At 42.4% G+C, this 20,011-nt stretch overlaps 47 non-coding genes across 47 annotated transcripts in view; all 47 read left to right on the top strand.

Moving 5' to 3' along the window:
• Positions 1 to 59, top strand: part of LOC145875293 (5S ribosomal RNA) — a 119-nt gene extending 60 nt beyond the window's left edge. The window contains exon 1 of the ribosomal RNA XR_014390928.1: positions 1 to 59. This exon is cut by the window's left edge and continues 60 nt beyond it. This is a non-coding gene — a ribosomal RNA (5S ribosomal RNA).
• Positions 60 to 468: 409 nt separating this feature from the next.
• Positions 469 to 587, top strand: LOC145874514 (5S ribosomal RNA). Its single transcript, XR_014390150.1, has one exon. It is a non-coding gene; the product is annotated as a 5S ribosomal RNA (ribosomal RNA).
• Positions 588 to 726: 139 nt separating this feature from the next.
• On the top strand, positions 727 to 845 carry LOC145868381 (5S ribosomal RNA). Its single transcript, XR_014384377.1, has one exon. It is a non-coding gene; the product is annotated as a 5S ribosomal RNA (ribosomal RNA).
• A 139-nt stretch (positions 846 to 984) lies between these two features.
• LOC145871124 (5S ribosomal RNA) lies at positions 985 to 1,103 on the top strand. The gene has a single exon (XR_014386754.1). It is a non-coding gene; the product is annotated as a 5S ribosomal RNA (ribosomal RNA).
• A 409-nt stretch (positions 1,104 to 1,512) lies between these two features.
• Positions 1,513 to 1,631, top strand: LOC145869668 (5S ribosomal RNA). Its single transcript, XR_014385664.1, has one exon. It is a non-coding gene; the product is annotated as a 5S ribosomal RNA (ribosomal RNA).
• A 409-nt stretch (positions 1,632 to 2,040) lies between these two features.
• LOC145875294 (5S ribosomal RNA) lies at positions 2,041 to 2,159 on the top strand. Its single transcript, XR_014390929.1, has one exon. It is a non-coding gene; the product is annotated as a 5S ribosomal RNA (ribosomal RNA).
• A 409-nt stretch (positions 2,160 to 2,568) lies between these two features.
• Positions 2,569 to 2,687, top strand: LOC145870267 (5S ribosomal RNA). Its single transcript, XR_014386263.1, has one exon. It is a non-coding gene; the product is annotated as a 5S ribosomal RNA (ribosomal RNA).
• Positions 2,688 to 3,096: 409 nt separating this feature from the next.
• On the top strand, positions 3,097 to 3,215 carry LOC145874515 (5S ribosomal RNA). Its single transcript, XR_014390151.1, has one exon. It is a non-coding gene; the product is annotated as a 5S ribosomal RNA (ribosomal RNA).
• A 139-nt stretch (positions 3,216 to 3,354) lies between these two features.
• Positions 3,355 to 3,473, top strand: LOC145868382 (5S ribosomal RNA). Its single transcript, XR_014384378.1, has one exon. It is a non-coding gene; the product is annotated as a 5S ribosomal RNA (ribosomal RNA).
• A 139-nt stretch (positions 3,474 to 3,612) lies between these two features.
• Positions 3,613 to 3,731, top strand: LOC145871135 (5S ribosomal RNA). The gene has a single exon (XR_014386765.1). It is a non-coding gene; the product is annotated as a 5S ribosomal RNA (ribosomal RNA).
• Positions 3,732 to 4,140: 409 nt separating this feature from the next.
• LOC145875295 (5S ribosomal RNA) lies at positions 4,141 to 4,259 on the top strand. The gene has a single exon (XR_014390930.1). It is a non-coding gene; the product is annotated as a 5S ribosomal RNA (ribosomal RNA).
• Positions 4,260 to 4,668: 409 nt separating this feature from the next.
• LOC145868538 (5S ribosomal RNA) lies at positions 4,669 to 4,787 on the top strand. The gene has a single exon (XR_014384534.1). It is a non-coding gene; the product is annotated as a 5S ribosomal RNA (ribosomal RNA).
• A 409-nt stretch (positions 4,788 to 5,196) lies between these two features.
• LOC145875162 (5S ribosomal RNA) lies at positions 5,197 to 5,315 on the top strand. Its single transcript, XR_014390796.1, has one exon. It is a non-coding gene; the product is annotated as a 5S ribosomal RNA (ribosomal RNA).
• Positions 5,316 to 5,724: 409 nt separating this feature from the next.
• Positions 5,725 to 5,843, top strand: LOC145875296 (5S ribosomal RNA). Its single transcript, XR_014390931.1, has one exon. It is a non-coding gene; the product is annotated as a 5S ribosomal RNA (ribosomal RNA).
• Positions 5,844 to 6,252: 409 nt separating this feature from the next.
• LOC145874516 (5S ribosomal RNA) lies at positions 6,253 to 6,371 on the top strand. The gene has a single exon (XR_014390152.1). It is a non-coding gene; the product is annotated as a 5S ribosomal RNA (ribosomal RNA).
• Positions 6,372 to 6,510: 139 nt separating this feature from the next.
• On the top strand, positions 6,511 to 6,629 carry LOC145874517 (5S ribosomal RNA). Its single transcript, XR_014390153.1, has one exon. It is a non-coding gene; the product is annotated as a 5S ribosomal RNA (ribosomal RNA).
• A 139-nt stretch (positions 6,630 to 6,768) lies between these two features.
• On the top strand, positions 6,769 to 6,887 carry LOC145871146 (5S ribosomal RNA). Its single transcript, XR_014386776.1, has one exon. It is a non-coding gene; the product is annotated as a 5S ribosomal RNA (ribosomal RNA).
• A 409-nt stretch (positions 6,888 to 7,296) lies between these two features.
• LOC145874518 (5S ribosomal RNA) lies at positions 7,297 to 7,415 on the top strand. The gene has a single exon (XR_014390154.1). It is a non-coding gene; the product is annotated as a 5S ribosomal RNA (ribosomal RNA).
• Positions 7,416 to 7,554: 139 nt separating this feature from the next.
• LOC145871157 (5S ribosomal RNA) lies at positions 7,555 to 7,673 on the top strand. The gene has a single exon (XR_014386787.1). It is a non-coding gene; the product is annotated as a 5S ribosomal RNA (ribosomal RNA).
• Positions 7,674 to 8,082: 409 nt separating this feature from the next.
• On the top strand, positions 8,083 to 8,201 carry LOC145875297 (5S ribosomal RNA). The gene has a single exon (XR_014390932.1). It is a non-coding gene; the product is annotated as a 5S ribosomal RNA (ribosomal RNA).
• Positions 8,202 to 8,610: 409 nt separating this feature from the next.
• LOC145874520 (5S ribosomal RNA) lies at positions 8,611 to 8,729 on the top strand. The gene has a single exon (XR_014390156.1). It is a non-coding gene; the product is annotated as a 5S ribosomal RNA (ribosomal RNA).
• Positions 8,730 to 8,867: 138 nt separating this feature from the next.
• On the top strand, positions 8,868 to 8,986 carry LOC145874715 (5S ribosomal RNA). The gene has a single exon (XR_014390351.1). It is a non-coding gene; the product is annotated as a 5S ribosomal RNA (ribosomal RNA).
• Positions 8,987 to 9,395: 409 nt separating this feature from the next.
• On the top strand, positions 9,396 to 9,514 carry LOC145875299 (5S ribosomal RNA). The gene has a single exon (XR_014390934.1). It is a non-coding gene; the product is annotated as a 5S ribosomal RNA (ribosomal RNA).
• Positions 9,515 to 9,923: 409 nt separating this feature from the next.
• LOC145869733 (5S ribosomal RNA) lies at positions 9,924 to 10,042 on the top strand. Its single transcript, XR_014385729.1, has one exon. It is a non-coding gene; the product is annotated as a 5S ribosomal RNA (ribosomal RNA).
• Positions 10,043 to 10,451: 409 nt separating this feature from the next.
• Positions 10,452 to 10,570, top strand: LOC145875300 (5S ribosomal RNA). The gene has a single exon (XR_014390935.1). It is a non-coding gene; the product is annotated as a 5S ribosomal RNA (ribosomal RNA).
• Positions 10,571 to 10,979: 409 nt separating this feature from the next.
• On the top strand, positions 10,980 to 11,098 carry LOC145869734 (5S ribosomal RNA). The gene has a single exon (XR_014385730.1). It is a non-coding gene; the product is annotated as a 5S ribosomal RNA (ribosomal RNA).
• A 409-nt stretch (positions 11,099 to 11,507) lies between these two features.
• Positions 11,508 to 11,626, top strand: LOC145874641 (5S ribosomal RNA). Its single transcript, XR_014390277.1, has one exon. It is a non-coding gene; the product is annotated as a 5S ribosomal RNA (ribosomal RNA).
• Positions 11,627 to 12,035: 409 nt separating this feature from the next.
• On the top strand, positions 12,036 to 12,154 carry LOC145874521 (5S ribosomal RNA). The gene has a single exon (XR_014390157.1). It is a non-coding gene; the product is annotated as a 5S ribosomal RNA (ribosomal RNA).
• A 139-nt stretch (positions 12,155 to 12,293) lies between these two features.
• LOC145874522 (5S ribosomal RNA) lies at positions 12,294 to 12,412 on the top strand. The gene has a single exon (XR_014390158.1). It is a non-coding gene; the product is annotated as a 5S ribosomal RNA (ribosomal RNA).
• A 409-nt stretch (positions 12,413 to 12,821) lies between these two features.
• Positions 12,822 to 12,940, top strand: LOC145875301 (5S ribosomal RNA). Its single transcript, XR_014390936.1, has one exon. It is a non-coding gene; the product is annotated as a 5S ribosomal RNA (ribosomal RNA).
• A 409-nt stretch (positions 12,941 to 13,349) lies between these two features.
• Positions 13,350 to 13,468, top strand: LOC145874633 (5S ribosomal RNA). The gene has a single exon (XR_014390269.1). It is a non-coding gene; the product is annotated as a 5S ribosomal RNA (ribosomal RNA).
• A 138-nt stretch (positions 13,469 to 13,606) lies between these two features.
• On the top strand, positions 13,607 to 13,725 carry LOC145871169 (5S ribosomal RNA). Its single transcript, XR_014386799.1, has one exon. It is a non-coding gene; the product is annotated as a 5S ribosomal RNA (ribosomal RNA).
• Positions 13,726 to 14,134: 409 nt separating this feature from the next.
• Positions 14,135 to 14,253, top strand: LOC145875302 (5S ribosomal RNA). Its single transcript, XR_014390937.1, has one exon. It is a non-coding gene; the product is annotated as a 5S ribosomal RNA (ribosomal RNA).
• A 409-nt stretch (positions 14,254 to 14,662) lies between these two features.
• LOC145869295 (5S ribosomal RNA) lies at positions 14,663 to 14,781 on the top strand. The gene has a single exon (XR_014385291.1). It is a non-coding gene; the product is annotated as a 5S ribosomal RNA (ribosomal RNA).
• A 139-nt stretch (positions 14,782 to 14,920) lies between these two features.
• Positions 14,921 to 15,039, top strand: LOC145874523 (5S ribosomal RNA). The gene has a single exon (XR_014390159.1). It is a non-coding gene; the product is annotated as a 5S ribosomal RNA (ribosomal RNA).
• A 139-nt stretch (positions 15,040 to 15,178) lies between these two features.
• Positions 15,179 to 15,297, top strand: LOC145871180 (5S ribosomal RNA). The gene has a single exon (XR_014386810.1). It is a non-coding gene; the product is annotated as a 5S ribosomal RNA (ribosomal RNA).
• A 409-nt stretch (positions 15,298 to 15,706) lies between these two features.
• Positions 15,707 to 15,825, top strand: LOC145875303 (5S ribosomal RNA). Its single transcript, XR_014390938.1, has one exon. It is a non-coding gene; the product is annotated as a 5S ribosomal RNA (ribosomal RNA).
• Positions 15,826 to 16,234: 409 nt separating this feature from the next.
• LOC145874524 (5S ribosomal RNA) lies at positions 16,235 to 16,353 on the top strand. Its single transcript, XR_014390160.1, has one exon. It is a non-coding gene; the product is annotated as a 5S ribosomal RNA (ribosomal RNA).
• Positions 16,354 to 16,492: 139 nt separating this feature from the next.
• On the top strand, positions 16,493 to 16,611 carry LOC145874525 (5S ribosomal RNA). The gene has a single exon (XR_014390161.1). It is a non-coding gene; the product is annotated as a 5S ribosomal RNA (ribosomal RNA).
• Positions 16,612 to 16,750: 139 nt separating this feature from the next.
• Positions 16,751 to 16,869, top strand: LOC145874526 (5S ribosomal RNA). The gene has a single exon (XR_014390162.1). It is a non-coding gene; the product is annotated as a 5S ribosomal RNA (ribosomal RNA).
• A 409-nt stretch (positions 16,870 to 17,278) lies between these two features.
• LOC145874634 (5S ribosomal RNA) lies at positions 17,279 to 17,397 on the top strand. Its single transcript, XR_014390270.1, has one exon. It is a non-coding gene; the product is annotated as a 5S ribosomal RNA (ribosomal RNA).
• A 138-nt stretch (positions 17,398 to 17,535) lies between these two features.
• Positions 17,536 to 17,654, top strand: LOC145871191 (5S ribosomal RNA). Its single transcript, XR_014386821.1, has one exon. It is a non-coding gene; the product is annotated as a 5S ribosomal RNA (ribosomal RNA).
• A 409-nt stretch (positions 17,655 to 18,063) lies between these two features.
• Positions 18,064 to 18,182, top strand: LOC145875304 (5S ribosomal RNA). The gene has a single exon (XR_014390939.1). It is a non-coding gene; the product is annotated as a 5S ribosomal RNA (ribosomal RNA).
• Positions 18,183 to 18,591: 409 nt separating this feature from the next.
• LOC145869297 (5S ribosomal RNA) lies at positions 18,592 to 18,710 on the top strand. Its single transcript, XR_014385293.1, has one exon. It is a non-coding gene; the product is annotated as a 5S ribosomal RNA (ribosomal RNA).
• Positions 18,711 to 18,849: 139 nt separating this feature from the next.
• Positions 18,850 to 18,968, top strand: LOC145874527 (5S ribosomal RNA). Its single transcript, XR_014390163.1, has one exon. It is a non-coding gene; the product is annotated as a 5S ribosomal RNA (ribosomal RNA).
• A 139-nt stretch (positions 18,969 to 19,107) lies between these two features.
• LOC145871202 (5S ribosomal RNA) lies at positions 19,108 to 19,226 on the top strand. Its single transcript, XR_014386832.1, has one exon. It is a non-coding gene; the product is annotated as a 5S ribosomal RNA (ribosomal RNA).
• Positions 19,227 to 19,635: 409 nt separating this feature from the next.
• Positions 19,636 to 19,754, top strand: LOC145875305 (5S ribosomal RNA). Its single transcript, XR_014390940.1, has one exon. It is a non-coding gene; the product is annotated as a 5S ribosomal RNA (ribosomal RNA).
• Positions 19,755 to 20,011: the final 257 nt, after the last annotated feature.

Here is a 20,011-nt window from a genome sequence, read left to right on the forward strand (position 1 = left end):
GTCGGGCCTGGTTAGTACTTGGATGGGAGACCGCCTGGGAATACCAGGTGCTGTAAGCATTTTGTCCACGAGGGTGTGCCCCTGCACTATTTCATCAGCAACACTGCCTTGTAGTAAGCATTTAATGATGAATTGACTAAATGCAGCTTCCTGCCTTTTTAATAGGATCAAATTTCCTTGTGTTTTCAATTAGCATCTGCCTTGTATTTATAAGACAAACAAGAATATTGTTGCTGAATGCAGCTTGTGTGTGCTTTGTGCTCCTTTGCCCTGTTCAAATGATGAAAGGAAATAAAGTTTGTATTTTATCCAACTACCTGTACTAAAAAGTGATGGGAACAGTGTTTATAATTTCTTCTACTTTTTCAGTGACACAAAGTTCAAGCTGCTTATCTAATTGGTGAAAATGCAATGTCTGTTTATCACACTCACTTTGACTATATATGTTGTAGCAAGAGATTGTTTCTCGCTTACGGCCATACCAGCCTGGGTACGCCCGATCTCGTCTGATCTCGGAAGCTAAGCAGGGTCGGGCCTGGTTAGTACTTGGATGGGAGACCGCCTGGGAATACCAGGTGCTGTAAGCATTTTGTCCACGAGGGGGTGCTCTTGCACTATTTCATCAGCAACACTGCCTTGTATTAAGCATTTAATGATGAATTGACTAAATATCTGTTTTATCAGACTCACTTTGACTATATATGTTGTAGCAAGAGACTGTTTCTCGCTTACGGCCATACCAGCCTGGGTACGCCAGATCTCGTCTGATCTCGGAAGCTAAGCAGGGTCGGGCCTGGTTAGTACTTGGATGGGAGACCGCCTGGGAATACCAGGTGCTGTAAGCATTTTGTCCACGAGGGGGTGCTCTTGCACTATTTCATCAGCAACACTGCCTTGTATTAAGCATTTAATGATGAATTGACTAAATATCTGTTTTATCAGACTCACTTTGACTATATATGTTGTAGCAAGAGATTGTTTCTCGCTTACGGCCATACCATCCTGGGTACGCCCGATCTCGTCTGATCTCGGAAGCTAAGCAGGGTCGGGCCTGGTTAGTACTTGGATGGGAGACCGCCTGGGAATACCAGGTGCTGTAAGCATTTTGTCCACGAGGGTGTGCCCCTGCACTATTTCATCAGCAACACTGCCTTGTAGTAAGCATTTAATGATGAATTGACTAAATGCAGCTTCCTGCCTTTTTAATAGGATCAAATTTCCTTGTGTTTTCAATTAGCATCTGCCTTGTATTTATAAGACAAACAAGAATATTGTTGCTGAATGCAGCTTGTGTGTGCTTTGTGCTCCTTTGCCCTGTTCAAATGATGAAAGGAAATAAAGTTTGTATTTTATCCAACTACCTGTGCTAAAAAGTGATGGGAACAGTGTTTGTAATTTCTTCTACTTTTTCAGTGACACAAAGTTCAAGCTGCTTATCTAATTGGTGAAAATGCAATGTCTGTTTATCACACTCACTTTGACTATATATGTTGTAGCAAGAGATTGTTTCTCGCTTACGGCCATACCAGCCTGGGTACGCCCGATCTCGTCTGATCTCGGAAGCGAAGCAGGGTCGGGCCTGGTTAGTACTTGGATGAGAGACCGCCTGGGAATACCAGGTGCTGTAAGCATTTTGTCCACGAGGGTGTGCCCCTGCACTATTTCATCAGCAACACTGCCTTGTAGTAAGCATTTAATGATGAATTGACTAAATGCAGCTTCCTGCCTTTTTAATAGGATCAAATTTCCTTGTGTTTTCAATTAGCATCTGCCTTGTATTTATAAGACAAACAAGAATATTGTTGCTGAATGCAGCTTGTGTGTGCTTTGTGCTCCTTTGCCCTGTTCAAATGATGAAAGGAAATAAAGTTTGTATTTTATCCAACTACCTGTGCTAAAAAGTGATGGGAACAGTGTTTGTAATTTCTTCTACTTTTTCAGTGACACAAAGTTCAAGCTGCTTATCTAATTGGTGAAAATGCAATGTCTGTTTATCACACTCACTTTGACTATATATGTTGTAGCAAGAGATTGTTTCTCGCTTACGGCCATACCAGCCTGGGTACGCCCGATCTCGTCTGATCTCGGAAGCGAAGCAGGGTCGGGCCTGGTTAGTACTTGGATGGGAGACCGCCTGGGAATACCAGGTGCTGTAAGCATTTTGTCCACGAGGGTGTGCCCCTGCACTATTTCATCAGCAACACTGCCTTGTAGTAAGCATTTAATGATGAATTGACTAAATGCAGCTTCCTGCCTTTTTAATAGGATCAAATTTCCTTGTGTTTTCAATTAGCATCTGCCTTGTATTTATAAGACAAACAAGAATATTGTTGCTGAATGCAGCTTGTGTGTGCTTTGTGCTCCTTTGCCCTGTTCAAATGATGAAAGGAAATAAAGTTTGTATTTTATCCAACTACCTGTGCTAAAAAGTGATGGGAACAGTGTTTGTAATTTCTTCTACTTTTTCAGTGACACAAAGTTCAAGCTGCTTATCTAATTGGTGAAAATGCAATGTCTGTTTATCACACTCACTTTGACTATATATGTTGTAGCAAGAGATTGTTTCTCGCTTACGGCCATACCAGCCTGGGTATGCCCGATCTCGTCTGATCTCGGAAGCGAAGCAGGGTCGGGCCTGGTTAGTACTTGGATGGGAGACGGCCTGGGAATACCAGGTGCTGTAAGCATTTTGTCCACGAGGGTGTGCCCCTGCACTATTTCATCAGCAACACTGCCTTGTAGTAAGCATTTAATGATGAATTGACTAAATGCAGCTTCCTGCCTTTTTAATAGGATCAAATTTCCTTGTGTTTTCAATTAGCATCTGCCTTGTATTTATAAGACAAACAAGAATATTGTTGCTGAATGCAGCTTGTGTGTGCTTTGTGCTCCTTTGCCCTGTTCAAATGATGAAAGGAAATAAAGTTTGTATTTTATCCAACTACCTGTGCTAAAAAGTGATGGGAACAGTGTTTATAATTTCTTCTACTTTTTCAGTGACACAAAGTTCAAGCTGCTTATCTAATTGGTGAAAATGCAATGTCTGTTTATCACACTCTCTTTGACTATATATGTTGTAGCAAGAGATTGTTTCTCGCTTACGGCCATACCAGCCTGGGTACGCCCGATCTCGTCTGATCTCGGAAGCTAAGCAGGGTCGGGCCTGGTTAGTACTTGGATGGGAGACCGCCTGGGAATACCAGGTGCTGTAAGCATTTTGTCCACGAGGGGGTGCTCTTGCACTATTTCATCAGCAACACTGCCTTGTATTAAGCATTTAATGATGAATTGACTAAATATCTGTTTTATCAGACTCACTTTGACTATATATGTTGTAGCAAGAGATTGTTTCTCGCTTACGGCCATACCAGCCTGGGTACGCCAGATCTCGTCTGATCTCGGAAGCTAAGCAGGGTCGGGCCTGGTTAGTACTTGGATGGGAGACCGCCTGGGAATACCAGGTGCTGTAAGCATTTTGTCCACGAGGGGGTGCTCTTGCACTATTTCATCAGCAACACTGCCTTGTATTAAGCATTTAATGATGAATTGACTAAATGTCTGTTTTATCAGACTCACTTTGACTATATATGTTGTAGCAAGAGATTGTTTCTCGCTTACGGCCATACCATCCTGGGTACGCCCGATCTCGTCTGATCTCGGAAGCTAAGCAGGGTCGGGCCTGGTTAGTACTTGGATGGGAGACCGCCTGGGAATACCAGGTGCTGTAAGCATTTTGTCCACGAGGGTGTGCCCCTGCACTATTTCATCAGCAACACTGCCTTGTAGTAAGCATTTAATGATGAATTGACTAAATGCAGCTTCCTGCCTTTTTAATAGGATCAAATTTCCTTGTGTTTTCAATTAGCATCTGCCTTGTATTTATAAGACAAACAAGAATATTGTTGCTGAATGCAGCTTGTGTGTGCTTTGAGCTCCTTTGCCCTGTTCAAATGATGAAAGGAAATAAAGTTTGTATTTTATCCAACTACCTGTGCTAAAAAGTGATGGGAACAGTGTTTGTAATTTCTTCTACTTTTTCAGTGACACAAAGTTCAAGCTGCTTATCTAATTGGTGAAAATGCAATGTCTGTTTATCACACTCACTTTGACTATATATGTTGTAGCAAGAGATTGTTTCTCGCTTACGGCCATACCAGCCTGGGTACGCCCGATCTCGTCTGATCTCGGAAGCGAAGCAGGGTCGGGCCTGGTTAGTACTTGGATGGGAGACCGCCTGGGAATACCAGGTGCTGTAAGCATTTTGTCCACGAGGGTGTGCCCCTGCACTATTTCATCAGCAACACTGCCTTGTAGTAAGCATTTAATGATGAATTGACTAAATGCAGCTTCCTGCCTTTTTAATAGGATCAAATTTCCTTGTGTTTTCAATTAGCATCTGCCTTGTATTTATAAGACAAACAAGAATATTGTTGCTGAATGCAGCTTGTGTGTGCTTTGTGCTCCTTTGCCCTGTTCAAATGATGAAAGGAAATAAAGTTTGTATTTTATCCAACTACCTGTGCTAAAAAGTGATGGGAACAGTGTTTGTAATTTCTTCTACTTTTTCAGTGACACAAAGTTCAAGCTGCTTATCTAATTGGTGAAAATGCAATGTCTGTTTATCACACTCACTTTGACTATATATGTTGTAGCAAGAGATTGTTTCTCGCTTACGGCCATACCAGCCTGGGTACGCCTGATCTCGTCTGATCTCGGAAGCGAAGCAGGGTCGGGCCTGGTTAGTACTTGGATGGGAGACCGCCTGGGAATACCAGGTGCTGTAAGCATTTTGTCCACGAGGGTGTGCCCCTGCACTATTTCATCAGCAACACTGCCTTGTAGTAAGCATTTAATGATGAATTGACTAAATGCAGCTTCCTGCCTTTTTAATAGGATCAAATTTCCTTGTGTTTTCAATTAGCATCTGCCTTGTATTTATAAGACAAACAAGAATATTGTTGCTGAATGCAGCTTGTGTGTGCTTTGTGCTCCTTTGCCCTGTTCAAATGATGAAAGGAAATAAAGTTTGTATTTTATCCAACTACCTGTGCTAAAAAGTGATGGGAACAGTGTTTATAATTTCTTCTACTTTTTCAGTGACACAAAGTTCAAGCTGCTTATCTAATTGGTGAAAATGCAATGTCTGTTTATCAGACTCATTTTGACTATATATGTTGTAGCAAGAGATTGTTTCTCGCTTACGGCCATACCACCCTGGGTACGCCCGATCTCGTCTGATCTCGGAAGCGAAGCAGGGTCGGGCCTTGTTAGTACTTGGATGGGAGACCTCCTGGGAATACCAGGTGCTGTAAGCATTTTGTCCACGAGGGTGTGCCCCTGCACTATTTCATCAGCAACACTGCCTTGTAGTAAGCATTTAATGATGAATTGACTAAATGCAGCTTCCTGCCTTTTTAATAGGATCAAATTTCCTTGTGTTTTCAATTAGCATCTGCCTTGTATTTATAAGACAAACAAGAATATTGTTGCTGAATGCAGCTTGTGTGTGCTTTGTGCTCCTTTGCCCTGTTCAAATGATGAAAGGAAATAAAGTTTGTATTTTATCCAACTACCTGTGCTAAAAAGTGATGGGAACAGTGTTTATAATTTCTTCTACTTTTTCAGTGACACCAAGTTCAAGCTGCTTATCTAATTGGTGAAAATGCAATGTCTGTTTATCACACTCACTTTGACTATATATGTTGTAGCAAGAGATTGTTTCTCGCTTACGGCCATACCAGCCTGGGTACGCCCGATCTCGTCTGATCTCGGAAGCGAAGCAGGGTCGGGCCTGGTTAGTACTTGGATGGGAGACCGCCTGGGAATACCAGGTGCTGTAAGCATTTTGTCCACGAGGGTGTGCCCCTGCACTATTTCATCAGCAACACTGCCTTGTAGTAAGCATTTAATGATGAATTGACTAAATGCAGCTTCCTGCCTTTTTAATAGGATCAAATTTCCTTGTGTTTTCAATTAGCATCTGCCTTGTATTTATAAGACAAACAAGAATATTGTTGCTGAATGCAGCTTGTGTGTGCTTTGTGCTCCTTTGCCCTGTTCAAATGATGAAAGGAAATAAAGTTTGTATTTTATCCAACTACCTGTGCTAAAAAGTGATGGGAACAGTGTTTATAATTTCTTCTACTTTTTCAGTGACACAAAGTTCAAGCTGCTTATCTAATTGGTGAAAATGCAATGTCTGTTTATCACACTCACTTTGACTATATATGTTGTAGCAAGAGATTGTTTCTCGCTTACGGCCATACCAGCCTGGGTACGCCCGATCTCGTCTGATCTCGGAAGCTAAGCAGGGTCGGGCCTGGTTAGTACTTGGATGGGAGACCGCCTGGGAATACCAGGTGCTGTAAGCAATTTGTCCACGAGGGGGTGCTCTTGCACTATTTCATCAGCAACACTGCCTTGTATTAAGCATTTAATGATGAATTGACTAAATATCTGTTTTATCAGACTCACTTTGACTATATATGTTGTAGCAAGAGATTGTTTCTCGCTTACGGCCATACCAGCCTGGGTACGCCCGATCTCGTCTGATCTCGGAAGCTAAGCAGGGTCGGGCCTGGTTAGTACTTGGATGGGAGACCGCCTGGGAATACCAGGTGCTGTAAGCATTTTGTCCACGAGGGGGTGCTCTTGCACTATTTCATCAGCAACACTGCCTTGTATTAAGCATTTAATGATGAATTGACTAAATGTCTGTTTTATCAGACTCACTTTGACTATATATGTTGTAGCAAGAGATTGTTTCTCGCTTACGGCCATACCATCCTGGGTACGCCCGATCTCGTCTGATCTCGGAAGCTAAGCAGGGTCGGGCCTGGTTAGTACTTGGATGGGAGACCGCCTGGGAATACCAGGTGCTGTAAGCATTTTGTCCACGAGGGTGTGCCCCTGCACTATTTCATCAGCAACACTGCCTTGTAGTAAGCATTTAATGATGAATTGACTAAATGCAGCTTCCTGCCTTTTTAATAGGATCAAATTTCCTTGTGTTTTCAATTAGCATCTGCCTTGTATTTATAAGACAAACAAGAATATTGTTGCTGAATGCAGCTTGTGTGTGCTTTGTGCTCCTTTGCCCTGTTCAAATGATGAAAGGAAATAAAGTTTGTATTTTATCCAACTACCTGTGCTAAAAAGTGATGGGAACAGTGTTTGTAATTTCTTCTACTTTTTCAGTGACACAAAGTTCAAGCTGCTTATCTAATTGGTGAAAATGCAATGTCTGTTTATCACACTCACTTTGACTATATATGTTGTAGCAAGAGATTGTTTCTCGCTTACGGCCATACCAGCCTGGGTACGCCCGATCTCGTCTGATCTCGGAAGCTAAGCAGGGTCGGGCCTGGTTAGTACTTGGATGGGAGACCGCCTGGGAATACCAGGTGCTGTAAGCATTTTGTCCACGAGGGGGTGCTCTTGCACTATTTCATCAGCAACACTGCCTTGTATTAAGCATTTAATGATGAATTGACTAAATGTCTGTTTTATCAGACTCACTTTGACTATATATGTTGTAGCAAGAGATTGTTTCTCGCTTACGGCCATACCATCCTGGGTACGCCCGATCTCGTCTGATCTCGGAAGCTAAGCAGGGTCGGGCCTGGTTAGTACTTGGATGGGAGACCGCCTGGGAATACCAGGTGCTGTAAGCATTTTGTCCACGAGGGTGTGCCCCTGCACTATTTCATCAGCAACACTGCCTTGTAGTAAGCATTTAATGATGAATTGACTAAATGCAGCTTCCTGCCTTTTTAATAGGATCAAATTTCCTTGTGTTTTCAATTAGCATCTGCCTTGTATTTATAAGACAAACAAGAATATTGTTGCTGAATGCAGCTTGTGTGTGCTTTGTGCTCCTTTGCCCTGTTCAAATGATGAAAGGAAATAAAGTTTGTATTTTATCCAACTACCTGTGCTAAAAAGTGATGGGAACAGTGTTTGTAATTTCTTCTACTTTTTCAGTGACACAAAGTTCAAGCTGCTTATCTAATTGGTGAAAATGCAATGTCTGTTTATCACACTCACTTTGACTATATATGTTGTAGCAAGAGATTGTTTCTCGCTTACGGCCATACCAGCCTGGGTACGCCCGATCTCGTCTGATCTCGGAAGCGAAGCAGGGTCGGGCCTGGTTAGTACTTGGATGGGAGACCGCCTGGGAATACCAGGTGCTGTAAGCATTTTGTCCACGAGGGTGTGCCCCTGCACTATTTCATCAGCAACACTGCCTTGTAGTAAGCATTTAATGATGAATTGACTAAATGCAGCTTCCTGCCTTTTTAATAGGATCAAATTTCCTTGTGTTTTCAATTAGCATCTGCCTTGTATTTATAAGACAAACAAGAATATTGTTGCTGAATGCAGCTTGTGTGTGCTTTGTGCTCCTTTGCCCTGTTCAAATGATGAAAGGAAATAAAGTTTGTATTTTATCCAACTACCTGTGCTAAAAAGTGATGGGAACAGTGTTTATAATTTCTTCTACTTTTTCAGTGACACAAAGTTCAAGCTGCTTATCTAATTGGTGAAAATGCAATGTCTGTTTATCAGACTCATTTTGACTATATATGTTGTAGCAAGAGATTGTTTCTCGCTTACGGCCATACCAGCCTGGGTACGCCCGATCTCGTCTGATCTCGGAAGCTAAGCAGGGTCGGGCCTGGTTAGTACTTGGATGGGAGACCGCCTGGGAATACCAGGTGCTGTAAGCATTTTGTCCACGAGGGGTGCTCTTGCACTATTTCATCAGCAACACTGCCTTGTATTAAGCATTTAATGATGAATTGACTAAATATCTGTTTTATCAGACTCACTTTGACTATATATGTTGTATCAAGAGATTGTTTCTCGCTTACGGCCATACCATCCTGGGTACGCCCGATCTCGTCTGATCTCGGAGGCTAAGCAGGGTCGGGCCTGGTTAGTACTTGGATGGGAGACCGCCTGGGAATACCAGGTGCTGTAAGCATTTTGTCCACGAGGGTGTGCCCCTGCACTATTTCATCAGCAACACTGCCTTGTAGTAAGCATTTAATGATGAATTGACTAAATGCAGCTTCCTGCCTTTTTAATAGGATCAAATTTCCTTGTGTTTTCAATTAGCATCTGCCTTGTATTTATAAGACAAACAAGAATATTGTTGCTGAATGCAGCTTGTGTGTGCTTTGTGCTCCTTTGCCCTGTTCAAATGATGAAAGGAAATGAAGTTTGTATTTTATCCAACTACCTGTGCTAAAAAGTGATGGGAACAGTGTTTGTAATTTCTTCTACTTTTTCAGTGACACAAAGTTCAAGCTGCTTATCTAATTGGTGAAAATGCAATGTCTGTTTATCACACTCACTTTGACTATATATGTTGTAGCAAGAGATTGTTTCTCGCTTACGGCCATACCAGCCTGGGTACGCCCGATCTCGTCTGATCTCGGAAGCGAAGCAGGGTCGGGCCTGGTTAGTACTTGGATGGGAGACCGCCTGGGAATACCAGGTGCTGTAAGCATTTTGTCCACGAGGGTGTGCCCCTGCACTATTTCATCAGCAACACTGCCTTGTAGTAAGCATTTAATGATGAATTGACTAAATGCAGCTTCCTGCCTTTTTAATAGGATCAAATTTCCTTGTGTTTTCAATTAGCATCTGCCTTGTATTTATAAGACAAACAAGAATATTGTTGCTGAATGCAGCTTGTGTGTGCTTTGTGCTCCTTTGCCCTGTTCAAATGATGAAAGGAAATAAAGTTTGTATTTTATCCAACTACCTGTGCTAAAAAGTGATGGGAACAGTGTTTATAATTTCTTCTACTTTTTCAGTGACACAAAGTTCAAGCTGCTTATCTAATTGGTGAAAATGCAATGTCTGTTTATCAGACTCATTTTGACTATATATGTTGTAGCAAGAGATTGTTTCTCGCTTACGGCCATACCAGCCTGGGTACGCCCGATCTCGTCTGATCTCGGAAGCGAAGCAGGGTCGGGCCTTGTTAGTACTTGGATGGGAGACCGCCTGGGAATACCAGGTGCTGTAAGCATTTTGTCCACGAGGGTGTGCCCCTGCACTATTTCATCAGCAACACTGCCTTGTAGTAAGCATTTAATGATGAATTGACTAAATGCAGCTTCCTGCCTTTTTAATAGGATCAAATTTCCTTGTGTTTTCAATTAGCATCTGCCTTGTATTTATAAGACAAACAAGAATATTGTTGCTGAATGCAGCTTGTGTGTGCTTTGTGCTCCTTTGCCCTGTTCAAATGATGAAAGGAAATGAAGTTTGTATTTTATCCAACTACCTGTGCTAAAAAGTGATGGGAACAGTGTTTGTAATTTCTTCTACTTTTTCAGTGACACAAAGTTCAAGCTGCTTATCTAATTGGTGAAAATGCAATGTCTGTTTATCACACTCACTTTGACTATATATGTTGTAGCAAGAGATTGTTTCTCGCTTACGGCCATACCAGCCTGGGTACGCCCGATCTCGTCTGATCTCGGAAGCGAAGCAGGGTCGGGCCTGGTTAGTACTTGGATGGGAGACCGCCTGGGAATACCAGGTGCTGTAAGCATTTTGTCCACGAGGGTGTGCCCCTGCACTATTTCATCAGCAACACTGCCTTGTAGTAAGCATTTAATGATGAATTGACTAAATGCAGCTTCCTGCCTTTTTAATAGGATCAAATTTCCTTGTGTTTTCAATTAGCATCTGCCTTGTATTTATAAGACAAACAAGAATATTGTTGCTGAATGCAGCTTGTGTGTGCTTTGTGCTCCTTTGCCCTGTTCAAATGATGAAAGGAAATAAAGTTTGTATTTTATCCAACTACCTGTGCTAAAAAGTGATGGGAACAGTGTTTATAATTTCTTCTACTTTTTCAGTGACACAAAGTTCAAGCTGCTTATCTAATTGGTGAAAATGCAATGTCTGTTTATCAGACTCATTTTGACTATATATGTTGTAGCAAGAGATTGTTTCTCGCTTACGGCCATACCAGCCTGGGTACGCCCGATCTCGTCTGATCTCGGAAGCGAAGCAGGGTCGGGCCTTGTTAGTACTTGGATGGGAGACCGCCTGGGAATACCAGGTGCTGTAAGCATTTTGTCCACGAGGGTGTGCCCCTGCACTATTTCATCAGCAACACTGCCTTGTAGTAAGCATTTAATGATGAATTGACTAAATGCATCTTCCTGCCTTTTTAATAGGATCAAATTTCCTTGTGTTTTCAATTAGCATCTGCCTTGTATTTATAAGACAAACAAGAATATTGTTGCTGAATGCAGCTTGTGTGTGCTTTGTGCTCCTTTGCCCTGTTCAAATGATGAAAGGAAATAAAGTTTGTATTTTATCCAACTACCTGTGCTAAAAAGTGATGGGAACAGTGTTTGTAATTTCTTCTACTTTTTCAGTGACACAAAGTTCAAGCTGCTTATCTAATTGGTGAAAATGCAATGTCTGTTTATCACACTCACTTTGACTATATATGTTGTAGCAAGAGATTGTTTCTCGCTTACAGCCATACCAGCCTGGGTACGCCCGATCTCGTCTGATCTCGGAAGCTAAGCAGGGTCGGGCCTGGTTAGTACTTGGATGGGAGACCGCCTGGGAATACCAGGTGCTGTAAGCATTTTGTCCACGAGGGTGTGCCCCTGCACTATTTCATCAGCAACACTGCCTTGTAGTAAGCATTTAATGATGAATTGACTAAATGCAGCTTCCTGCCTTTTTAATAGGATCAAATTTCCTTGTGTTTTCAATTAGCATCTGCCTTGTATTTATAAGACAAACAAGAATATTGTTGCTGAATGCAGCTTGTGTGTGCTTTGTGCTCCTTTGCCCTGTTCAAATGATGAAAGGAAATAAAGTTTGTATTTTATCCAACTACCTGTGCTAAAAAGTGATGGGAACAGTGTTTGTAATTTCTTCTACTTTTTCAGTGACACAAAGTTCAAGCTGCTTATCTAATTGGTGAAAATGCAATGTCTGTTTATCACACTCACTTTGACTATATATGTTGTAGCAAGAGATTGTTTCTCGCTTACGGCCATACCAGCCTGGGTACGCCCGATCTCGTCTGATCTCGGAAGCTAAGCAGGGTCGGGCCTGGTTAGTACTTGGATGGGAGACCGCCTGGGAATACCAGGTGCTGTAAGCATTTTGTCCACGAGGGGGTGCTCTTGCACTATTTCATCAGCAACACTGCCTTGTATTAAGCATTTAATGATGAATTGACTAAATATCTGTTTTATCAGACTTACTTTGACTATATATGTTGTAGCAAGAGATTGTTTCTCGCTTACGGCCATACCAGCCTGGGTACGCCCGATCTCGTCTGATCTCGGAAGCTAAGCAGGGTCGGGCCTGGTTAGTACTTGGATGGGAGACCGCCTGGGAATACCAGGTGCTGTAAGCATTTTGTCCACGAGGGTGTGCCCCTGCACTATTTCATCAGCAACACTGCCTTGTAGTAAGCATTTAATGATGAATTGACTAAATGCAGCTTCCTGCCTTTTTAATAGGATCAAATTTCCTTGTGTTTTCAATTAGCATCTGCCTTGTATTTATAAGACAAACAAGAATATTGTTGCTGAATGCAGCTTGTGTGTGCTTTGTGCTCCTTTGCCCTGTTCAAATGATGAAAGGAAATAAAGTTTGTATTTTATCCAACTACCTGTGCTAAAAAGTGATGGGAACAGTGTTTGTAATTTCTTCTACTTTTTCAGTGACACAAAGTTCAAGCTGCTTATCTAATTGGTGAAAATGCAATGTCTGTTTATCACACTCACTTTGACTATATATGTTGTAGCAAGAGATTGTTTCTCGCTTACGGCCATACCAGCCTGGGTACGCCCGATCTCGTCTGATCTCGGAAGCGAAGCAGGGTCGGGCCTGGTTAGTACTTGGATGGGAGACCGCCTGGGAATACCAGGTGCTGTAAGCATTTTGTCCACGAGGGTGTGCCCCTGCACTATTTCATCAGCAACACTGCCTTGTAGTAAGCATTTAATGATGAATTGACTAAATGCAGCTTCCTGCCTTTTTAATAGGATCAAATTTCCTTGTGTTTTCAATTAGCATCTGCCTTGTATTTATAAGACAAACAAGAATATTGTTGCTGAATGCAGCTTGTGTGTGCTTTGTGCTCCTTTGCCCTGTTCAAATGATGAAAGGAAATGAAGTTTGTATTTTATCCAACTACCTGTGCTAAAAAGTGATGGGAACAGTGTTTGTAATTTCTTCTACTTTTTCAGTGACACAAAGTTCAAGCTGCTTATCTAATTGGTGAAAATGCAATGTCTGTTTATCACACTCACTTTGACTATATATGTTGTAGCAAGAGATTGTTTCTCGCTTACGGCCATACCAGCCTGGGTACTCCCGATCTCGTCTGATCTCGGAAGCTAAGCAGGGTCGGGCCTGGTTAGTACTTGGATGGGAGACCGCCTGGGAATACCAGGTGCTGTAAGCATTTTGTCCACGAGGGGTGCTCTTGCACTATTTCATCAGCAACACTGCCTTGTATTAAGCATTTAATGATGAATTGACTAAATATCTGTTTTATCAGACTCACTTTGACTATATATGTTGTAGCAAGAGATTGTTTCTCGCTTACGGCCATACCATCCTGGGTACGCCCGATCTCGTCTGATCTCGGAAGCTAAGCAGGGTCGGGCCTGGTTAGTACTTGGATGGGAGACCGCCTGGGAATACCAGGTGCTGTAAGCATTTTGTCCACGAGGGTGTGCCCCTGCACTATTTCATCAGCAACACTGCCTTGTAGTAAGCATTTAATGATGAATTGACTAAATGCAGCTTCCTGCCTTTTTAATAGGATCAAATTTCCTTGTGTTTTCAATTAGCATCTGCCTTGTATTTATAAGACAAACAAGAATATTGTTGCTGAATGCAGCTTGTGTGTGCTTTGTGCTCCTTTGCCCTGTTCAAATGATGAAAGGAAATAAAGTTTGTATTTTATCCAACTACCTGTGCTAAAAAGTGATGGGAACAGTGTTTGTAATTTCTTCTACTTTTTCAGTGACACAAAGTTCAAGCTGCTTATCTAATTGGTGAAAATGCAATGTCTGTTTATCACACTCACTTTGACTATATATGTTGTAGCAAGAGATTGTTTCTCGCTTACGGCCATACCAGCCTGGGTACGCCCGATCTCGTCTGATCTCGGAAGCGAAGCAGGGTCGGGCCTGGTTAGTACTTGGATGGGAGACCGCCTGGGAATACCAGGTGCTGTAAGCATTTTGTCCACGAGGGTGTGCCCCTGCACTATTTCATCAGCAACACTGCCTTGTAGTAAGCATTTAATGATGAATTGACTAAATGCAGCTTCCTGCCTTTTTAATAGGATCAAATTTCCTTGTGTTTTCAATTAGCATCTGCCTTGTATTTATAAGACAAACAAGAATATTGTTGCTGAATGCAGCTTGTGTGTGCTTTGTGCTCCTTTGCCCTGTTCAAATGATGAAAGGAAATGAAGTTTGTATTTTATCCAACTACCTGTGCTAAAAAGTGATGGGAACAGTGTTTGTAATTTCTTCTACTTTTTCAGTGACACAAAGTTCAAGCTGCTTATCTAATTGGTGAAAATGCAATGTCTGTTTATCACACTCACTTTGACTATATATGTTGTAGCAAGAGATTGTTTCTCGCTTACGGCCATACCAGCCTGGGTACGCCCGATCTCGTCTGATCTCGGAAGCTAAGCAGGGTCGGGCCTGGTTAGTACTTGGATTGGAGACCGCCTGGGAATACCAGGTGCTGTAAGCATTTTGTCCACGAGGGGGTGCTCTTGCACTATTTCATCAGCAACACTGCCTTGTATTAAGCATTTAATGATGAATTGACTAAATATCTGTTTTATCAGACTCACTTTGACTATATATGTTGTAGCAAGAGATTGTTTCTCGCTTACGGCCATACCAGCCTGGGTACGCCCGATCTCGTCTGATCTCGGAAGCTAAGCAGGGTCGGGCCTGGTTAGTACTTGGATGGGAGACCGCCTGGGAATACCAGGTGCTGTAAGCATTTTGTCCACGAGGGGGTGCTCTTGCACTATTTCATCAGCAACACTGCCTTGTATTAAGCATTTAATGATGAATTGACTAAATATCTGTTTTATCAGACTCACTTTGACTATATATGTTGTAGCAAGAGATTGTTTCTCGCTTACGGCCATACCATCCTGGGTACGCCCGATCTCGTCTGATCTCGGAAGCTAAGCAGGGTCGGGCCTGGTTAGTACTTGGATGGGAGACCGCCTGGGAATACCAGGTGCTGTAAGCATTTTGTCCACGAGGGTGTGCCCCTGCACTATTTCATCAGCAACACTGCCTTGTAGTAAGCATTTAATGATGAATTGACTAAATGCAGCTTCCTGCCTTTTTAATAGGATCAAATTTCCTTGTGTTTTCAATTAGCATCTGCCTTGTATTTATAAGACAAACAAGAATATTGTTGCTGAATGCAGCTTGTGTGTGCTTTGTGCTCCTTTGCCCTGTTCAAATGATGAAAGGAAATAAAGTTTGTATTTTATCCAACTACCTGTGCTAAAAAGTGATGGGAACAGTGTTTGTAATTTCTTCTACTTTTTCAGTGACACAAAGTTCAAGCTGCTTATCTAATTGGTGAAAATGCAATGTCTGTTTATCACACTCACTTTGACTATATATGTTGTAGCAAGAGATTGTTTCTCGCTTACGGCCATACCAGCCTGGGTACGCCCGATCTCGTCTGATCTCGGAAGCGAAGCAGGGTCGGGCCTGGTTAGTACTTGGATGGGAGACCGCCTGGGAATACCAGGTGCTGTAAGCATTTTGTCCACGAGGGTGTGCCCCTGCACTATTTCATCAGCAACACTGCCTTGTAGTAAGCATTTAATGATGAATTGACTAAATGCAGCTTCCTGCCTTTTTAATAGGATCAAATTTCCTTGTGTTTTCAATTAGCATCTGCCTTGTATTTATAAGACAAACAAGAATATTGTTGCTGAATGCAGCTTGTGTGTGCTTTGTGCTCCTTTGCCCTGTTCAAATGATGAAAGGAAATAAAGTTTGTATTTTATCCAACTACCTGTGCTAAAAAGTGATGGGAACAGTGTTTGTAATTTCTTCTACTTTTTCAGTGACACAAAGTTCAAGCTGCTTATCTAATTGGTGAAAATGCAACGTCTGTTTATCACACTCACTTTGACTATATATGTTGTAGCAAGAGATTGTTTCTCGCTTACGGCCATACCAGCCTGGGTACGCCCGATCTCGTCTGATCTCGGAAGCTAAGCAGGGTCGGGCCTGGTTAGTACTTGGATGGGAGACCGCCTGGGAATACCAGGTGCTGTAAGCATTTTGTCCACGAGGGGGTGCTCTTGCACTATTTCATCAGCAACACTGCCTTGTATTAAGCATTTAATGATGAATTGACTAAATATCTGTTTTATCAGACTCACTTTGACTATATATGTTGTAGCAAGAGATTGTTTCTCGCTTACGGCCATACCAGCCTGGGTACGCCCGATCTCGTCTGATCTCGGAAGCTAAGCAGGGTCGGGCCTGGTTAGTACTTGGATGGGAGACCGCCTGGGAATACCAGGTGCTGTAAGCATTTTGTCCACGAGGGGGTGCTCTTGCACTATTTCATCAGCAACACTGCCTTGTATTAAGCATTTAATGATGAATTGACTAAATATCTGTTTTATCAGACTTACTTTGACTATATATGTTGTAGCAAGAGATTGTTTCTCGCTTACGGCCATACCAGCCTGGGTACGCCCGATCTCGTCTGATCTCGGAAGCTAAGCAGGGTCGGGCCTGGTTAGTACTTGGATGGGAGACCGCCTGGGAATACCAGGTGCTGTAAGCATTTTGTCCACGAGGGTGTGCCCCTGCACTATTTCATCAGCAACACTGCCTTGTAGTAAGCATTTAATGATGAATTGACTAAATGCAGCTTCCTGCCTTTTTAATAGGATCAAATTTCCTTGTGTTTTCAATTAGCATCTGCCTTGTATTTATAAGACAAACAAGAATATTGTTGCTGAATGCAGCTTGTGTGTGCTTTGTGCTCCTTTGCCCTGTTCAAATGATGAAAGGAAATGAAGTTTGTATTTTATCCAACTACCTGTGCTAAAAAGTGATGGGAACAGTGTTTGTAATTTCTTCTACTTTTTCAGTGACACAAAGTTCAAGCTGCTTATCTAATTGGTGAAAATGCAATGTCTGTTTATCACACTCACTTTGACTATATATGTTGTAGCAAGAGATTGTTTCTCGCTTACGGCCATACCAGCCTGGGTACTCCCGATCTCGTCTGATCTCGGAAGCTAAGCAGGGTCGGGCCTGGTTAGTACTTGGATGGGAGACCGCCTGGGAATACCAGGTGCTGTAAGCATTTTGTCCACGAGGGGTGCTCTTGCACTATTTCATCAGCAACACTGCCTTGTATTAAGCATTTAATGATGAATTGACTAAATATCTGTTTTATCAGACTCACTTTGACTATATATGTTGTAGCAAGAGATTGTTTCTCGCTTACGGCCATACCATCCTGGGTACGCCCGATCTCGTCTGATCTCGGAAGCTAAGCAGGGTCGGGCCTGGTTAGTACTTGGATGGGAGACCGCCTGGGAATACCAGGTGCTGTAAGCATTTTGTCCACGAGGGTGTGCCCCTGCACTATTTCATCAGCAACACTGCCTTGTAGTAAGCATTTAATGATGAATTGACTAAATGCAGCTTCCTGCCTTTTTAATAGGATCAAATTTCCTTGTGTTTTCAATTAGCATCTGCCTTGTATTTATAAGACAAACAAGAATATTGTTGCTGAATGCAGCTTGTGTGTGCTTTGTGCTCCTTTGCCCTGTTCAAATGATGAAAGGAAATAAAGTTTGTATTTTATCCAACTACCTGTGCTAAAAAGTGATGGGAACAGTGTTTGTAATTTCTTCTACTTTTTCAGTGACACAAAGTTCAAGCTGCTTATCTAATTGGTGAAAATGCAATGTCTGTTTATCACACTCACTTTGACTATATATGTTGTAGCAAGAGATTGTTTCTCGCTTACGGCCATACCAGCCTGGGTACGCCCGATCTCGTCTGATCTCGGAAGCGAAGCAGGGTCGGGCCTGGTTAGTACTTGGATGGGAGACCGCCTGGGAATACCAGGTGCTGTAAGCATTTTGTCCACGAGGGTGTGCCCCTGCACTATTTCATCAGCAACACTGCCTTGTAGTAAGCATTTAATGATGAATTGACTAAATGCAGCTTCCTGCCTTTTTAATAGGATCAAATTTCCTTGTGTTTTCAATTAGCATCTGCCTTGTATTTATAAGACAAACAAGAATATTGTTGCTGAATGCAGCTTGTGTGTGCTTTGTGCTCCTTTGCCCTGTTCAAATGATGAAAGGAAATGAAGTTTGTATTTTATCCAACTACCTGTGCTAAAAAGTGATGGGAACAGTGTTTGTAATTTCTTCTACTTTTTCAGTGACACAAAGTTCAAGCTGCTTATCTAATTGGTGAAAATGCAATGTCTGTTTATCACACTCACTTTGACTATATATGTTGTAGCAAGAGATTGTTTCTCGCTTACGGCCATACCAGCCTGGGTACGCCCGATCTCGTCTGATCTCGGAAGCTAAGCAGGGTCGGGCCTGGTTAGTACTTGGATTGGAGACCGCCTGGGAATACCAGGTGCTGTAAGCATTTTGTCCACGAGGGGGTGCTCTTGCACTATTTCATCAGCAACACTGCCTTGTATTAAGCATTTAATGATGAATTGACTAAATATCTGTTTTATCAGACTCACTTTGACTATATATGTTGTAGCAAGAGATTGTTTCTCGCTTACGGCCATACCAGCCTGGGTACGCCCGATCTCGTCTGATCTCGGAAGCTAAGCAGGGTCGGGCCTGGTTAGTACTTGGATGGGAGACCGCCTGGGAATACCAGGTGCTGTAAGCATTTTGTCCACGAGGGGGTGCTCTTGCACTATTTCATCAGCAACACTGCCTTGTATTAAGCATTTAATGATGAATTGACTAAATATCTGTTTTATCAGACTCACTTTGACTATATATGTTGTAGCAAGAGATTGTTTCTCGCTTACGGCCATACCATCCTGGGTACGCCCGATCTCGTCTGATCTCGGAAGCTAAGCAGGGTCGGGCCTGGTTAGTACTTGGATGGGAGACCGCCTGGGAATACCAGGTGCTGTAAGCATTTTGTCCACGAGGGTGTGCCCCTGCACTATTTCATCAGCAACACTGCCTTGTAGTAAGCATTTAATGATGAATTGACTAAATGCAGCTTCCTGCCTTTTTAATAGGATCAAATTTCCTTGTGTTTTCAATTAGCATCTGCCTTGTATTTATAAGACAAACAAGAATATTGTTGCTGAATGCAGCTTGTGTGTGCTTTGTGCTCCTTTGCCCTGTTCAAATGATGAAAGGAAATAAAGTTTGTATTTTATCCAACTACCTGTGCTAAAAAGTGATGGGAACAGTGTTTGTAATTTCTTCTACTTTTTCAGTGACACAAAGTTCAAGCTGCTTATCTAATTGGTGAAAATGCAATGTCTGTTTATCACACTCACTTTGACTATATATGTTGTAGCAAGAGATTGTTTCTCGCTTACGGCCATACCAGCCTGGGTACGCCCGATCTCGTCTGATCTCGGAAGCGAAGCAGGGTCGGGCCTGGTTAGTACTTGGATGGGAGACCGCCTGGGAATACCAGGTGCTGTAAGCATTTTGTCCACGAGGGTGTGCCCCTGCACTATTTCATCAGCAACACTGCCTTGTAGTAAGCATTTAATGATGAATTGACTAAATGCAGCTTCCTGCCTTTTTAATAGGATCAAATTTCCTTGTGTTTTCAATTAGCATCTGCCTTGTATTTATAAGACAAACAAGAATATTGTTGCTGAATGCAGCTTGTGTGTGCTTTGTGCTCCTTTGCCCTGTTCAAATGATGAAAGGAAATAAAGTTTGTATTTTATCCAACTA

This window comes from Salmo salar, unplaced genomic scaffold (assembly GCF_965601325.2).
Source record: "Salmo salar unplaced genomic scaffold, fSalSal1 ptg000293l, whole genome shotgun sequence".
Lineage (NCBI taxonomy): Eukaryota > Metazoa > Chordata > Actinopteri > Salmoniformes > Salmonidae > Salmo > Salmo salar.